Genomic DNA, 15,973 nt, shown 5'->3' on the forward strand with positions numbered 1-15,973 from the left:
ACTCCCCACAAGAATGTTCTAAAATGTTTGGATGCCCAGACAGCTGCCAAGGCCTCCCTCTCTATGACAGCATATCTACGTTCTGCTTCACTAAGAACCCTAGACGCAAAAGCAATGGGGCGGTACGATCCATCAAAACACTGTTCAAGAACTGCCCCTACCCCATACTCACTAGCATCCACTGTCAAAACCGTCTTCCTAGATGGAGAAAAGGAAGCTAACGATGGAGCCTGGTCCACTTGAGCCTTCAAGCCTTCAAATTCTAGTTGGCATGACCCTGACCACTCAAAACGTACGCCCTTTTTGAGCAACGCTCTCATGGCCACAGTTTTGTCGGAGTACGTGGGAATAAACCTACTATAATATTCGGCCAATCCCAAAAACGACCGTAATTGGTCCTTACTGGTGGGTGGAGATACTTCACATAACGCCTTCACCAACTCAGCCTTGGGATGTATCCCCATGGCATCCAGCGTGTGTCCTAAATAAGTCACACTCTCCACCCCTATCTTACACTTACTTAATTTGACCATCAAACCACTCTTCTCCAAAATGCCCAAAACTCGTAGAATCCTTTCATTGTGTTCCTCACGTGACCTGCCCCACACCAAGATATCGTCCTGGAAATATTCCACACCATCCACTCCGCAAAACAACTTTTGCATCACCCGCTGGATAACAGCGGAGGCGGATGCCAAACCAAATGGCATACGCCGGAAACGGAAAGCTCCAAATGGCGTAATGAACGATGTAAGAGGTCGTGATTCAATGTGCAAATCCACCTGGTGATAGGCAGATGACAAATCTAAGGTGGAGAAACAAGATGCCCCTCCCACAAGTGAAAGCATTTCCTGTATATTCGGTAAGGGATGCCTGTCTATCCAGATACTTGAATTTAAATCTCTTAGGTCAACACACATCCTCATACCACCATCGGATTTACGTGCCAATACAACCGGGGCTAACCACTCTGATGACTCTACCTCCTCTATTACACCAGTTTCCATCAGCTTTTTAAGTTCTGTCTGGAGACTTTCACGTGCCATGATGGGTACACGCCTAACTCTGTGCACAACGGGAACAGCATTCCTCTTGAGCACGATCTTGTGTGAGAAACCCCGCAACTTGCCCAGGACGGAAGAGAAAACTGACGGAAATTTCTTTTGGAGATTATCGGCTGTCAACACACTTCCTTCACTCAAACTACCTTCTCTTTCCTTGCTTACGCACAAAACCGGGACAGCTTTGCCAGGTCGAATCTCCATCTCCAGGGCAGCTTGCTCCTCCCACCCAATAACCGGATCGCCCTTACAAGCTACATACAGTTTTCCTCTGGTTTTTCTGCCATGAAATTCAATTTCAACCCACTCATATCCCAATACTTTAATTGGAACACGGCCATACGCACAAGGATTAATATCAGACGGGTTAAGACTAGACACCTCCTTATGGAACTTAGATTTATACATCTCAGGAGAAATCATAGTGTATGGAGAACCCGTGTCAACCAACACACTGAGGGGAACTCCATTCACATTAAGAGTAGCCCACGCACTTTTTCCCGACGGTCCCACACTCAACAGTGCACCTTCTTTTGGAAGCACATCCGCCCTAACAGAAGGACTAACATATCCTACAACCGTTACATTACTATCATCTTCTTCGGGGTCCACCATCCGCACCACTTCCTTCTGTGGTATAGCCTTACACATGCGGGCAAAATGTCCTCTTCCCTTGCACTTTCTGCACACAACGGCAGAAGCAGGACATTCCCTAGCACCAGCAACATGACCCCTCCAACCACATTTCTTGCAGAATTCTCTGCTATTCGGCGTGACTCTTTGATCCTTGTCCTTGGCTCGACTTTCTTCATTCTTGCGTGGCTGAACCATGTGTACAATGTCCGCCTTTTCCGTCACTTCTTTGACACTCTTCCGTGACTCCTCCAGGGCACGGGCTATTTCAATTACTTTCTCCAACGGAGGATCCTTCTCTGTCCATAACCTCTCCCTAACCTTCGAGTCACTAGTTCTCATCATGATCTGGTCACGAATGTATTCTTCTGCCATGCCCGTGAACTTACAAGTAGAAATGAGGGTGCGCAGTGCCGTCACATACGAATCAATGTTCTCGCCAGGACCTTGTGCCCTTGAAAAGAAATGATACCTCTCAAGCACAATGTTTGCTCTTTTGCCAAAACGTGTCTCAAGTTTTTTAAGAGCAGTCTCAAATGCCAAAATCACTGCCTGCCCCCCTTCCCCATCTCCTTCTCCTGAAGACAAAGCCAAAACATCCTGGCCCGGAAGGTGTCTGAACACCCTCAAACCCTCCGTACCAAGGCAATTGAGTAGGGTCGCTTCCTTGTCATCATCAGACATCCTGGAACCACCTGACGCTCTGAGGTATACCTTAAAAGTGTCCACCCAAAGCTCCCATGCAATGGGGGGCTCCCCCAGATTTGGAAGAAAGGCTGGGGGAGGACGGGCATTGCTGTGCTGCATGGTCACGGGCACCGACATAGCCAATGACAGGGGTCAATTGCTATGAAATTAGTGAAATTTTCTGCGCACTTCCGTGAACAATAAGGTGCTAAAACATACACCTTGTCCACTATTAAGATAGTACTCCACACCAAACCTTTTTACAGAAAACAGGTGGTATGGTTTGCAGAATAATGTTACACAGGCAAGCTCTAGTCACTTCCCTCCTCTTGAAAATATGGTATCAAAATTTGCAGTTCCTTTAAAGTCTGCACACAAGGAGTTAATCTCCTCCTTGCAGTTCAGGTTTTGCAGCCACACCCCTTTCAAACAGGAAGCCTTCCGCTCACTTTGTCTTATAGTGGGCGGAGTCGAACAGCAGGACCTCGAGTACTTTCGGCGCCTTCCGCGATGAAGAGCGCCGGACTGTGCCCCCTCCCAGGGTCCTCCTCTCACCTATACTGCTTCTCAGTCCCTTTATCCACGGCACGGCTCGACCTCACCCTCCTTCAAGCCGCGCTCGACCTCCTCCGGGAGCGCGGCTCGGCAAGATCTTCTTCGTCGTGACAGCAGCCGCTCAGCCTCAAGCACGGCTGCACTCCGTGCCATGCGCCGCGCTCGACCTCCTCCGGGAGCGCGGCTCGGCCGGCACTGAAAGCAAGTTAGCGCTGGGCAGCTGACACGTTTCACGTCGGAGGCCGCGCTCGACCACGTCCGGGAGCGCAGCCCCGAAAACCAGCTGAAGCTCCTGATGATGTACGGCTGGCAAGGCGCGTGGGTCGGGTTTGAATATCCTCGTCGCCAGTGTAATAACGAGACCTCCACAGGTAAGTTATTTACGTATTTATTACTCAAACCCGAACTCCGTACATCATCTCTTCCCTGCTCCTTTCTCTCTCTCACAACCAACCGCCACCCCCCGAACATTAACACATCAACATTCTACTTCTAGAACCTTAGACAAGAGCTCGCGGAAGCACGAGCAACTACTACACACTCCCCTATCCTTTTAGACATGACACTAGGAAACCTAAAACCCCCGGTCAGAAGATGGAGAATGCCATCCGATATCCTTAAGAATCCTACAGTGGCAGAGGCACTACATACAGAGGTAGAATTCTTCCCTGAAACTAATAAAAACTCAGTCAATAGCTCTGCAACTCTATGGGAGACATTTAAGGTATGGGTAAGGGGTTCTCCAAATCCACGGGGTTGTTGAAGGCAGTCAGGGTTGAACTGGCGGAAATAGAGAAATGGTTGGGCGAGTTAAAAAAGCGATATACAGCCGCACATGAAGACAACATCCTGGCGGACATCAATAGTAACCTACAAGAATTCAATAGACTATCTACCAGGGAACTGCTATATATGGCGACTCCAGTCAGAGCACGCCGGTATGGCGAGGGGGAACATGGCGGGTCGCACTCCAGCCAACCTGCTGAAGGCCGAGAGACTCCATACAACGATCTCCAGCATAGTAGCGGGGGACGGCACGGTAACCACAAGTGAGGAGGGCATAAACAGAGAATTCTCCCATTTCTACACAGAACTGTATGCCAATCATGACCTGAAAACTCCCAAAGACATTAGAGACTACTTAGACAACATCACGCTCCCCGACGTTGCCAACAGAACATAGACTGTTGCTTGACCAGCCCCTAACAGTCGATGAAATAAAGGAAGCGATAAAATCGCTAGCCAACGAAAAGGCACCCGGCTCATACGGACGGGGGACTGAGTTATATAAGGAGCTCCATGAGGAGCTGGCCCCGATACTACTGTCCGTGTGGGAGGAGGCCATGGAGTTAGGGACGCTTCCAACGTCCATGAGAGAGTACATAGTAACGGTGCTCCTCAAGCCAAGGCACCTGCCGAATGAGATGTCCTTGTACCGAACCCTATCCCTTATAAACTATGACGCCAAGGTATTTGCAAAGATTCTGGCCATGAGACTCCTGCCCAACATGCCTGTGTTGGTGCATCCGGACCAATGCGGACTTATCCCAACCAGATAGACGGCACTGAATCTACGTAGGTTGGTTGGCATCATAGCCCAGATTAAGCCAGAAGCCCAGGCGGTGGCTGTATCTCTAGATGCCGAAAAGGCGTTTGATTCAGTGTCATGGACATACTTGTTCATGGTGCTTGAGAAATTTGGACTAGGCCCATACTTCCTAAACTGCGTCAAGGTATTATACACTAACCCGTGAGCCAGGGTATTGACTAATCGCACCATGTCAGAATGGTTTGAGCTGGGAAGGGGTACGAGACAGGGTTGCCCGTTCTCCCCTATACTGTTCGCCTTTACTATGGAACCAGTCGCAGCAGCAATTAGGGAACACCAGGGACAGAGGGGTATATGGATGTCGGGCCTGACCAATCAATATCACTATATGCAGATGACGCCCTGTTATACATCAGAGAGCCAGACACACACCTGGGGCCAGCAATGGAGACCGTGCATGAATTTGCAGAATACTCAGGATACAAAACCAACCGCTCCAAATCTGAAATCTTTCCCCTAACCCCTGCCACTAGACGCCCAAACACACACGGCCTACAATGGTCCCCTGTTAAGATAAGATACCTGGGTGTTATTGTGTCGGGAGACAGAGCATCCCTACGCTCCAACAACCATGACTCTCTGTTGAACACGATTTCTACTAAACTCTGCTTCTGGGCCAAACTTCCCATTTCACTTATCGGCCGGGTCGCTATATTGAAAATGGTCATTCTCCCCAAGCTGCTATATATATTTACTAATATCCCGATATGGCCTGGTAGGCTGTTCTTTAGATCCATGGCTGTAGAGTTTGTCGGGGGGGGGGGGGCCAGAATGAGGTGGGAAAAAATGGTGGAACCCTATAACAAAGGTGGCATAGCAGCTCCAAACTTTGAACTATATTACCTAGTGGCACAGGCTCAGTTTGTTAAACAATGGTAGGATGAGCAGGATAGCTCACCCCACATTTGTTTAGAAAAACACGCTGCACGCCCAACCGACTTAAGGTCAGTCATCTTTGAAGGAAAACACAGAGATGAATGTCCATTCGATCCACTCAGTACAACAGTGCATGCATGGTCCAACATTTAGCGTAGGCTCGGGTTGGAGACACCATACTACTGAGGCCCCATTCTGGAACTTCCCCGGTATAGAACCCACATATGATCCAGATGTGCAAAAGACATGGGACCCGGAGGGAGAATTTAAAATCAAAGACATATTCCCTAACGGCAAATTTATAACACTGAAAGAGTTCAAAACAGGGATGGGAAGGGACCAATTGATGATATTACAATACCACAGAATGAGAATGGCATTTAAGGCTAGGTGGCCACTGTTCCCAGATGAGCCCCCCACCACACCCGTGCCTGGTGGCTGTGTCAACCCGGTCGGGCACCAGTGTCTCGGGGCTTTACACGGCTGTGCAGGCCAACACTCCAACGGTAAACATGATGAAGACCTCCTGGGAAACGGATCTGGGTGCTACCATAACTGACAGATCCTGGGAGAGATACTGTGAACTGACCGAGAGGGTGTCCATGAACGCGGGCCTCCGGCTGATCCAATTTAAGTTGTTGAATAAGTTGCACTATACTCCCCAAAAAATTTCGCAATTCACAAAAAACGGTCCCGGCAGGTGTCAGAAATGTGGGGCGGACCAGGCCGACTCGATACACATGTACTGGAGCTGCCCACACATATGTGTATTCTGGGGGAGGTGGCGAAAATCCTGGAAGAAGTCACGCAGATACCGGCAGACCTCACACCACAAAAATATTTGTTTGGGGATATAGGAAAACGTTCAGAGGTAATCAGAAGGCTCTTTAATATTGCATGCGCGGTGGCAAAAAAGTGCATTCTGCAAAAGTGGAAGAGTGCACGAGCACCACAAGTGAGCCATTTTCTTAAGGAACTAAAGTATGTTAATCAATGTGAGGAACACTATGTAATGTCACTCCCGAACTCATGTAAACCAAAGGACATCTGGGCCCCGTTCAGACTATATCTATGTGAAGTGGACTCAGTAATACCGCACATTATGTTATATAACTGAACTGAACGTCTCCGATATGGATATGTATGCAATGTCGTGTTGTTGCAATGTTATGTACCTAAAAAACCTCCTTGCTTGAAAGGAAATCCCACAGCCTTCCACACGGGTGTAATTGTCATTTCTAGGCCTAATGTTCTCAAAGAGTTGCAGCTCTTCAGTTATGGGGAGCGAGTGGGGTGTCACCCTTGTTGTCCTGGACACCTTTCCCATTCGGCACCTTAATTGAGGGTGTCGAACGGTAGAGGTGTCCCTCTGCAAACACAACGTCCTGCAGAGCTCCGGGCAGCTGAGCGGCTGTCAGAGGTCCTGACACACGGCGCTGATTCAGCAGAGCACTACAAAGGGTGCCACTAAGCACTGATGGGAGGGAAACGGGTAACTATTAGCAGGGACTTTTGCCCTTAAGATATGTGAATGATCAGAAGTGAGAAGGGTGCATAATGCTGCATGTTTTATGAAATAATGACTATGGCTTTAAAACCGAAGGGGATTTGTTAGGCTACATTAACTTGCACGATGCTATTGTGACTCTGCATGCAGTATGGGGAGGATAAAACTAAAGCCATTACTCTTTTTGTTCAACATATTTCTATGATGTATATAGTGTAAAATCAGGCTAGTTTATTATGTAATGTGGTTTGCTTCCAAAGCATTGCAATAAATAAAGTATTATTTAAGAACATGAAATGTAAAGCGAAACCTTAATAAATATCTTTATCAACTAAACCTGGGAAGATGTGTTCAGTTTCTTAAATAGTCCACACCCTTGTTTCACCATTTAACCAAAGTGTATGATCCTGGGCAAATAATTTACTCGAACTGTGTCTCATCTGCAGCTCTGCAAGTGATTCACTTCATAGCTTATGTTAACATATCATCATGCTATCATAAGAAAGCCTAATCACTAAAGAGGTGCTCAATATATAATAGTGAAATGTAGGTATTTGCCACTTGGCTTAATTATTGCAACTTGTTCTAAAGTCCATTTCATGGTGCCTCCCAGTATCAAGGACTGACGATGCTCCTTGCGACGTCCTTTTCTGTAAAGTCACTTCTGTTGGTGCAAAGGATATGCAAATTAGGAGTTTTGCATATACTTTTGCGACCCAGAGCTCTAATCGATGGTTTTCTTGCATCTGTAATGGTCCTTTCATAATATTGCTTGTGTGTGTGTGTATGTGTTAAAATGCCATCTGCCACTAACGTTTACCAAAAAGTTGATTGGGCAGGTGCGAATTATACCCTATGCAATCGCATGCACAACATTGGGGGAGCAGGGCTGGGGTGGGGTGGGGTGTGTGGGGGTAAAAGGACTTTGTGGCTCGCCCCCCACTCTTGGAATACTGGATACTCCCCTGGGTGGAACCCTTCTCTGTGCTTGTTGAAACACTTCACCCTATTAAAGGTGAAGTGAAGAAACACGTGTACGGGCGCGTTATAAATGCCATATATCACGACTCCCAAAAAGCTGAATACATGGTAGAGTTGTTTCTCGTGGTCATTACTTGCCATATCAGAGCTGGACTGTCCGTGTGTATGGGACTAAACTAATATTCGAATACTATTTCTCATTGGTTATGGCACAAACGGTAAAAACTTGATTTTAGACATTCCTGAGTGAGTCCTATCACAGAGAGCAGGTTATTTGGCCTTATTTGTGCTCATTAGAGACTCTCACACTTATGGAAAATGCCTGGATTACTTCCCGGTAATCTTCATTACTTCCTCATCCCAGTACTCAAGAATGGGGTGACCCACCTCCCACAGGAACCCCTTTTCTATTTCCGATAGCCACGCCACCTCCTCCGCCCCCCTCTGGGCATAACAGCCCGGCTGCGCTGAGCCACAACAGTAACTAACACTGCCCGAAAGGACCATTCAACAACAGGGGAGGGTGAGGCAGAAATACTCATATTGGGACGGGGAAGAGTAGGACTAATGTAGTAGAAGTAATGAAGATTACCAGTAATTAATCCAGGCATTACCTCCACGTCCACTCTTCCTCACCCCAGTATTCAAGAATGAGGCATACCAACTCCAGAAAGAATGGGCCGAGATCACAAACACCACAGACCAAAAACTGGGCTATACAACCCAACCAACAGCAATTTATTGCAGAATACAGTCCAAAACAGTAGCAACATTATTATTATTAACAAAGCAAATCACAGGAGTGCCACATTCAAGACTCCAGTTCCAAAAGCTACAGCTTCCTTATGTTGGAGGTTGAAACGGTAGTGACGAAGAAACATGTCAGGGTCAGACCAGGTGGCAGCACAACAAAATGTCTACAATAGGAGCCCCAAGCACCTCCGCCCAAGAGGAACACATCCCCTGCATGGACCGACCCTGTAACCCAGACACTAGGGGATATCCCTCAGAAGAATAAGCCAGGGAGATGGCATTCCGCAGCCGCCTAGTGACCGTGGGAACAGAGGCCCTCTTCCCAGGGGCAGCACCACCAAATGTGACAAACAGGCTGGAGGAGGAACGAAAGGCCCTACTGCATTCCAAAAAAGCCAAAACAGCCCTCCTGACATCCAGAGTAGACCAGCAGAAACGTCCGGGGAAGAGGTAGAGGGGGAAAAAGGAAGGAAGGACAATTTCCTGTGAGACGTGAAATTTGGAAACCACCTTAGGATGAAAAGTGGGATGACATTTAAGGAACAAGGGTCAGGGGATCCCACCAGATAGGGTGCCTCGCAGGAGAGGGTGTCAATCTCACCCAACCGCTGCGCCGAGGTGACAGTCACCAGGATGACAGTCTTAAGGGTCAGAACCTTAATCACCACATCCAATGGCTCAAAAGAAGAGGACTGCAGGGCCCGCAAAACCAGGCGGGAGATCCCAGGAGGGCAACCCAGAAGCAGAGATAGGCCTGGCCAAATTGAAACGCTTGAGAAGCCTCCCCACCAAAGAGTGACCATCCACATCAGGACCCCCAAAGGAGCGCATGTCAGCCCACTGAGCACGCAGGGTGGAGACCGAGAGACCCAAGCTGAAGCCCTCCTGGAGAACTGTAGGACCGGAGCCCCACAACTCAAGACAGAGGAACAGCCCTGAGCCAGGCGCCAGGACATAAAGTGCCCCCAATGGTGCTCGTAGGCCTTTAAGGTGGAAGGATGCCAGTCCTGCTGAATGAAGGACACCACCTCTGCAGAGAGACCCACAGAAACTAGGCGAGCCCTCTCAGTTTCCAAGCCCCCAGACCAGGTTCCATGGACCCACCACCCCTGTTGGGCAGCATACTGGATTCAGACCCCCCCCTGCGACCCTTCCTTAGCCCCCCCTCCCCTAGAGCAGAAACATGGGAGGGAAATGCTCTGTGGTAACGATCGGAGGGGCAGACAGAGGAAACCCCCCCTCAGATTGGGCAGATGGAGGCACCCCTGGAGCATGTCCCGGAGGGAGGGAACCACAGGAATCGGGGCGTTTAAGTCCAGAGAGGATTCCTTCTAGAACCAGTGGATGTGGAGCAGCAAGGGATGAAGATGAAGCCTGGCCAGGGGACAAGAAACACACAGGCCGCCATGTATCCCAGAGCCTGAAGGAAGTCCCTGGCCAAAGCCACTACACAAGAAAGAACCACCACCAGGCAGTCCCGCAGCCGCCGAGATGTCACGAGCGGAAGCAGCACACTACCCCTTGCTGTCCAGAACCTGGCACAGATAAACTGACGGTCCGGAGACAGTTGCAGGTGAGGCTTGGTCCAGTTGATGAGGAAGCCCAAGAAGTGCAGGAGGGCACATGTAGTGTTCACATGGCAAAGCAGAAGGACTTCCGACTGGGCTTTCAGGAGCCAGTTTAGTTATGGAAAAACTTGAATCCCCTGAAGCTGAAGAGCATGGACGACAGGCCCCAGAACCGTGGTAAAGATTCCAGGCCGAAAGGCAAAGCTCAGAACTGGAAATGATCCCTGCCCACGGCAAACCTGAAAAACTCTGAGAGGGCCAGATGGGAACATGAAAGTAAGCATCCTGGAGAACCAAGGATGCCAGGAAATCCAAGTCTCATAAGCGGACTAACACGCTGAAGACACTACATCTTGAAATGTTGAGTCAGAATGTGACAATTCAGGAACTTGAGGTTTATGAGGAGACGGTATGACCCAGAGGGCTTTGGTACCAGGAAAACTACAGAGTATATGCCCAGAACCTGCTTGTTCCGTGGAACCCGTCAAAAGACCCTCTTGGAGGTCCTGCAGGGCCTGATGCATGGCCAACATCTTGACGGGGTGTCTGGGGGAGGGACGTCCAAAAAACGTGCCAGATGGAAGAGGGGAGGAGACCAACTCCAACTTGGACCCCCAGCCGATAGACACAGGCATCTCCAGAAAGACTGGTCCAAAAAAAGATGACCAACAACCTGCATGGCGAGAGGTCTTCAGCCAACATCGAGGTTAGACCCGACTGGAGTGCCATTTCCGTCCTGTCACAGGACGACCCTGCACCCTAGGCAACCCCTAGAACATTGCGGCTGCCTGGTAGGAACAGGACCCAACTTCCTTCGCAACTGCCCCACATGTTTTAGATTTAAAAACCCTGTGCACCTTGTTTCAAGGATATCCCCAAACAACATGCGGCCCTCAAAGGGAATCTTCTTTACCGTAGACTTCTGCCTAGACTCTGTCCTCCAATCCCTGGTGTGAAGGTGCTTGTGACCCGCGATGACGTAACCCATAGACATGGTAAACAAAAGGGAAAGCCCTATAGACTGGGAAGGTCAAAAAAGGGCATCAAACACTAGTACACAAAGGGAGAGCTGACCTACCCACATCGGTTATTTTTCACACTACTAATTTCCGTGTGATTATTTTCTGCAAGTGAGGTTCATATAGAGTTTACCTCCAAAGGCAGTAAATGTAGAACCCAACCAATGCTCTGGATATATCAATAAGTCTATATCTCCGGCTGACCCATTTGTAGGCAATGGCACCAATCTGGAGCGGGCGAACAATAACACTGGTTGACTACTGGTTTGACTTAGTAGCCATTTTTAATTGACATATTTTTTGACAAAATAAACATTTCTTTAAAAAAAAAAAAAAAAAAAAAACAGTTTCAATTTCAGGTGGTCACCAATAGATGGTGTGCATATTGAATTGCAGACTTTTACCAACAGATGGTGTGCATACATATAAATTCATACGTGCATTAAATGAGAAAAACCAAGTGTCACAGATAATGCTACATACATACTGAACAGAGATATTTGCGGAAAAAAGTTCATTCCAAATGCACATATCTAAATATGCAAAGTGACCACACACCTAGAATATTAACATTAGTTCTGTGAACATGGCAATTGAGGCAGACTAGTTCTGCCATGGTCGCGTGTGGTGAAAGAAGACAAATGAATTGACCACCCAAAGGAGTCTAGCCACTTGAGAGCTGGTATAGAAGACAAGTACTTAGTCTTAAAGCCTCAGAATAAGCTGTTTCTAGTATTGAACCAGTTCCAAAGGAGATTAAATAATTTCCTGGTAGACTCAGGGGTCAGTTAATAAATGCTGTGGGTGTGTAGAGACCAGTCCTAGCCATGTCATACCAGTCCTAGACATGGCAGCAGACTTTACACCATCATACGCAAGGTCCAACACAAATTCCACCTGAGCCTTAAAATCGACTGCAGAAGCGAAGTCGACTCAGGGCCATCCTCTGCAGTCTTGTTGGCAGACTTCGAGCCCCGAGCGCAGCCTCTGCTGTGTAGGAGGAATACATGGCAGAACACATGGTTAGATGCCCCCCCCAGAAGTCTTCTTCAAGCCAAACTCCACCTTCATATCAGTAGGGTCCCTGATGGCACCCTCAGCAGACATAGAAGACCTCCCCACCAGGCAAGGTATGTCATCGACCTGGACGACCTGCGGAATGACATCCTCTGCCCCCTCCAAGGGATACGGGATACAGTTTAGCCAAAAAGCAGGGGACCGCAGTCCTATACGGTTCAGTCCATTCCCGGCGGACTTCAGTCAAGAGAGGAAGACCTCTCTACAACCTGTGCTTGAATTGGGGTGGAGGGGGCTCAGTACCCCCCGACACAGACAGCAGAAGGGGGTCAGAGTCCGGAAACCCCATAAAGTGGAACACCTGCAGCAGAACATCAGCCATCGCCTCCTTGTCCAAGTATTTACCCTTAAACTCTGCAGGCCTGGAGGAGGGAGTGTCCCCCTCCAGAAGCTGGCAGAGGAGGAAGAAGGGGATACCCCCACCCCTACTGCTGTGCCTTTGGACACCCTCCTCCTGCAGGTCCTTCCTGAAAATCATCAGAAGCTTGTCCTCAGGAATCCAGCTTCCACTTCTCTTCCTGTGAGGGGGAGAGGAAGAAGAGGAGGAGGAGGAGGATGGCAAAGGGGAGTGCGGCTCCACATGCCTCAACTTGGCAGAGTGCTTCCGCATGACAGGCTCAACACAGAAAAACACTGAAAGAGGCACTTTCAGCCAACCAAAACAATGTAAAGTGCCAGAAATCGAGAAAACAGTGTTGGGCAACCACCGCCCATGCAGTCGCCTCCAAACCCTATGAGCATCCAGAGCCCAACTCCTTACCTTTACCCGGCGAGTGAGCACCCGGGCCAGCAGCTGCAGGAAGCAGATTCACCCTGCAGCCAGCAACAGTGGGAGGTTCCAGGCACCCTGCTCACCTCAGAGGGCCCCTGGGCAGCAGGGACCCCCCGGAGTAAACGTCTGTGATGAGCGGTGCCCAGCCCCACAGGGGCCAGTCGAGGCACAAGCATTAGGAACGCCCCCGCGCCCCAGGCTATGTCACCAGAGTGGGACAAAAACGAACAGGAGTCCTGCTGGAGGCAGGGACAAAAAGAGCTGCTGTGGCTCGGGGAGGCAGGCTGTTATGCCCGGAGCGTGGTTATGGGAGATAGAAATAGAAAAGAGTTCCTGTGGGAGGTGGACCACGTCATTCTTGAGTGCTGGGAGGAGAAAGAGTGGATGTGAAGGTAATGTCACTTAGCAAATGCCTGGCTTACTCCGTTGGGAAGGTACAGGCTCCATTTCCCCTTTTGTGAGGGCTTGGCAGGCAAAGAACTATGGTCTGGAGGGTTACCCAGATTAATACCAGCAGTTAAGATTAATTCTAAACCGTCCAGCCATCACCTCTTTTGTTTTGCTCCATTCAAAGAAACTCCAACTTTTCAAAGTTATAGAAATTATAAAAGTGGTAGCTTTCTGAAAGAGTACTTCCTAGTTTTGTGAGTCTACGTGATCATTCATAACATAAGATTATAGACTAGAGCGAAAAAGATCTGAATAAGATAAACATTCTGAACTGCATTACCTGCTGATTTTCATTCCTAGAGTTCAAATTTGCTTCCATGCCAGTGGCAATTCTTCGGCTGGCATGTGAAGGTGTCGGCGGAATAGGGATCACTGCCTAGGGCTGCCCAAAACTGTGTACAGGCCCCGAGTGGTCACTTTAATAATAATAAAAATTTAGCTTTTATATAGCGCTACGAACCCCAAGGCATCCCAGCGCCGATTATTACTACCCACGGTGTGTGGTGCTCATTCGGAAGGATGAAAGGCTGCGTTTGGCCCTGCCGGGATTCAAACCTGCGTCAGCAGGCTCTGCACAGATGTCAAAGCGAGCGCTCAACTCGCTGTGCCATCGGACCAACTTTCATTGCAGTACCTGAGTCATGTGCACATGCACCCTCTGCTGCTTACATGGTGATCGAGCACGAAGACACAGCGATGCAGTCAAGAACCGGAGAGGGGGGAAAAAATAATCATTTTATTGTGATTTAGTCCAAATTAGGACTTTACACATAAAACGTATAAAACATAATACATGTAGCATAAGTCATAAAATACAAAGTACAATGCAATACAAGGAATAACATATGGTACAATACTTTCTTAATTTCATATTTCCCAGTGGGATTTAGTGTAACTGGAAATGTTGTTTACATATATGTGGAGCCAAAACCATCCATGGAGGGCCTCTAATTTCCCGGGTTAACGACCTTTCAGTCTGATTTGTGTCGAGGGTCATAAGATCCTAGGATACAGAATACATAGTGTTCAGGTAATCATATAAATTCAATTCGATTCCGAACTCAACAGGCAGATCATCAGATAAATGTAAATGATAAAACACAGGATAGGTACAAATAGAGATGGAGGGAAATGTACCCATAGAATCACGAACTCCTAGCTGCTATCAGATGCGAAAGGCATGTTATTTAGGACAGGGCAAAGGACCAAAGATTCAAAGGACGTTGGAAACTCAAGGGGAGAAAACCGCAATGACCCTAATCAGGTAGAAGGATTTTAACGTGCAACCATACCCTAAATAAAGCAAGTTGCATAGTGATGGTGTCGGAGTTTAGACAGTAATCCCAAAAAGAATCTGCGACAATTGCCTTGTAATTGTGGGTAAATCTACCTAGCATGCACATATAAAGGGGACCCAAGCTAGCATATTGTGACATGTCTAACCGATTCCATTTGTCCAACTATACCACAGACACGGCAGTCTCTACCTCCTAAGCAAGGGCCGAGGACAGCCGTTACCGGTAGTTGATTTGTACGCAGTCTTAAGAGGAGCTGTCTTACATCAGGTGCGGGGTACAGCAATAGGTAAGGCTGGATTTTCCAGTATCGGTGCACAACATGCGACACTGCCTCATAACCTTTTAGCTTCGTCAAGTGTTGATAATTCCTGCACGAGTCCCATCTGTTAAGTTTGCGTGCAAAAGATTTTTTCAAATGCACATACAGTCTATCCCTCTTGTTAGCCAGGGACCAATCAATCTCTGCGAAAAGAGTTTTGTTCAATGTTTTTAATTAGTGCCTCATGGGACCTTCTCAGAGTCATAATTGCGTCCTACCAAGGCAAGCAGTTTGCAAGCTAGGTCGGCACAAGACTTTCAGTAAAAGCACCCCCTAGCCCGCAGGACCATGCCCCTTAATGATATTAGGCATAGCTCTAGACGGAGGAATTCCATTGGGCAAGAAGGTCCCATTCGCAACACTGTTCGCGAGTAATGACCCTCAAGTTCGTTCATCCAGGCTAGATAGTGAATGGCCAATGCCTCCAAGCCATAAAGGACAGCAGGAACAAAGTACTACTGGTAGAGCTTAACAATACCAGAAATGCTAGATCCCATGCATGTCCTCTGACAAACTTAGATGCTTGTAAGGTAAGCAGTTTGGCTCGCCTCTTTTTATGAGTAATTATCGACTCATAATTGGTCCGGGTGTCAAACTGCAGGCCTAAATAAGGGTAGGAAAGGCAATAATCTATATTGCCAATTGAGGTGTCAATCCTGATCCTACTAACCTTTTTATTAGCAATCAGGATTATGTTGGTTTTTTCCAGATTGTCACACCCAAATGGGAAGCATAGATAGCTAGCTCATTGATCATATTCTTTACCCCCTGAAACAAATCGTCAGCGTATAACATTCCTATGATAGGA

The 15,973-nt window shown here is 48.1% G+C and overlaps 1 protein-coding gene across 2 annotated transcripts in view; it reads right to left on the bottom strand.

Annotated features, from left to right (window-relative positions):
* ERCC4 (ERCC excision repair 4, endonuclease catalytic subunit) overlaps positions 1-15,973 on the bottom strand; it is a 469,013-nt gene that overhangs the window by 435,870 nt on the left and 17,170 nt on the right. The gene's annotated exons all lie outside the window — the stretch shown is intronic.

Source organism: Ambystoma mexicanum, chromosome 2q (assembly GCF_040938575.1).
Source record: "Ambystoma mexicanum isolate Mex_15411 chromosome 2q, UKY_AmexF1_1, whole genome shotgun sequence".
Taxonomy (NCBI): domain Eukaryota; kingdom Metazoa; phylum Chordata; class Amphibia; order Caudata; family Ambystomatidae; genus Ambystoma; species Ambystoma mexicanum.